Source organism: Olea europaea, chromosome 2 (assembly GCF_002742605.1).
Source record: "Olea europaea var. sylvestris chromosome 2, O_europaea_v1, whole genome shotgun sequence".
Lineage (NCBI taxonomy): Eukaryota > Viridiplantae > Streptophyta > Magnoliopsida > Lamiales > Oleaceae > Olea > Olea europaea.
The window spans coordinates 209457-211924 of NC_036238.1; positions in this window are offsets into that span (position 1 = coordinate 209457).

Below are 2468 nucleotides of genomic sequence, written 5' to 3' on the forward strand. Positions count from 1 at the left end.
ACGACAGTGAGCGACTGCAAATAGCATTACTCTTAACAGTTTTATTTCATTTAATTAGACAGTGAATCAGTGATGTTCACTGTCACCTCAGATACGTAGGATTATTTCAAAAGAAAAGACCCAACTTAACCCAAAATTTGACACACATCATTCGTAACTAGGATTAATGTTCACTCATTTTACAACGTTGAGCACTAACTTGCTCTCTTTCGTAATTTAGAGACCAATAGAGCAATTTATTCTATACATAAACTGTATTCCAATTCGGCGGCCCCGTCAAACAATTCACTCTCCTTCTCTGCTACTTCCTCAATTTTACGCTTTTAATCCGCGTTTTATTTAATTTTTTGGTTTTCATTTACTCTTGATTATATATACAACTTTTTTCCCCAGTGGATCTTCATGTTTTTCTGTTAATTCATCTTTATTTTTGGTTTCTAGGTTTTAATTCTTAAAGCTTCGAATTTTTAGTAGATTTTGATCTGATGATGAATGAATTATAGATGCAAATATGTGCACATGTTGACTAAGTAACAAGGGCTGAAAAATCAGCTTCTATTTTTACATATTGACTTAGTAACAAGAGCTGAAAAATCAGCTTCTAGTTGATGATTGGATGGCGGAGACTCGGCGCTACGCTATCAATGCTCAATTAGGTAATTTTTCCTTTTATCCTTTCTTTTTAAGCTGTTAATTTCTATTTCTTGTCAACGTTAAATTATTTTTTTTACTTTTTATTTTTATTTTTTTACTGTAAAGAAACTTGAAGATCCCTTTAATCATTTTAAAAATGTTGGTACCTGCCCATGTTGTATGAAATTTGTGCCCTTGGATTATATATACACATGATTGGAAATAGTTATTAGCTAAACTAAACGGAATTGGGTTGAAACCATACACTTATTTTCTACTGAATTGTAATTAAATATGTGGAAATAATGAGCATAAAATAAAAAGAAGAAGTTGTTATGAAAATATGAAGCAACATTTTCATGTATCTTGGTTTTGTTTTGATATGTTTGACTTTAGATGCTAGCTTACGGTTATTTTTGTTGGTGAAAAATTATATAAAAATTTACAATAATTATATTTTGGAAAATTGACTATGTTAAAGGACCTCTGCTTAAGAGGCAGGATAATGCTTGTTATACACTTACCAAACACTTCTCTTAAACTTCCCTCAGAATTTCTCTTGCTGCAGTTTTTATGATCAGTTTTCAGTTTTATACGGACAAAAGTATCTTGTTTCTACATTTCAATGAGCTAAAGATAAATGCAGACTTCTTGATTAACTCCAATACCCTTATGACATGTTTGGCAGAAATGATTCAATTGTATTACAGTGTATTAAGAAAGAAAAAGAAGTTAAAATCTTAACATTATACTATGCTGTCATGTTACAGTTCTATTTTATGTGTTGTATTACAAATGTCTTCATTGCTGATTTTTTTTTCTTTGCATGTGATCTTCTATGCTCATGTTGCTTGCATAACTGTACCTCTGTTACTCAGATCATTACTCTAAAATGCCTTAAACAATATATTTGGCATTGAGAAGTTGAACGTAAAGGTATAGGGTATTACTTCCATGGTGGGGAGCAAGATAAACAGATTGGATCAAGATATATAGAGTCTATATGTTGAATTTAGCATTAAGGAGATATGGGAACATGGAATAAGATTTCATGATAATAGGAGAAAGTTGAATTCGTTGACCAAAAATCTGAATTCTCCAAGTGTTCTTTTATCGAAAATGCCGAATGGTGAAGTTTGTGTTCTGGAAGGGGTTAATGATTTGACTTTGAAATGAGTAATTTAAACTGTTGCCTAAAGTAGAACATGATGCCTTCTATACCTTTTATTTTCTTTTGAAATTTCGCACATGAACTTATTGCTTGTCTTCTATTTTCCCCTTTTTCCCATAAGAGAAAGCCTTCTGAACTCTTATTTCTAGGTCAATTAACTCAGTCAGTTGTTTAATGCAGATATTGATCAGATACTTTCGGAAGCACAACACCGCTGGCTTCGTCCTGCTGAGATCTGTCAAATCCTTAGTAATCATACAAAATTCTACATTGCTCCGGAGCCTCCTAATAGACCTGCAAGTATGATTCTTATGTCATTTTTAACATGATATCAGTATCGGTTTGTGCTATGAAAAACACATGGCTCTATCTTTTTTCCCTCACTTGTACTCTGTTGAGTTAATTTCTGCAAGATTTAGGCTTATTTTTTGACTGGTTTCTACAGTGACATAAATTTGTTTTCTTTGGTATGAGTTGATGAAGTACTGCTTATTCATCTTTCAAGGGACCTATGTAACTTGTACTTCCTATCTTGTAATATGATGTACTGATCTGCCCTGAGATTATATCAGCAATCTATTGCAATTTGTATTTCACAAAATTCATTTTTTGTTTGGGTGTATCCAATGAGTCTGTGCATCTTTCCAAGAAGGTTTTATTCAAC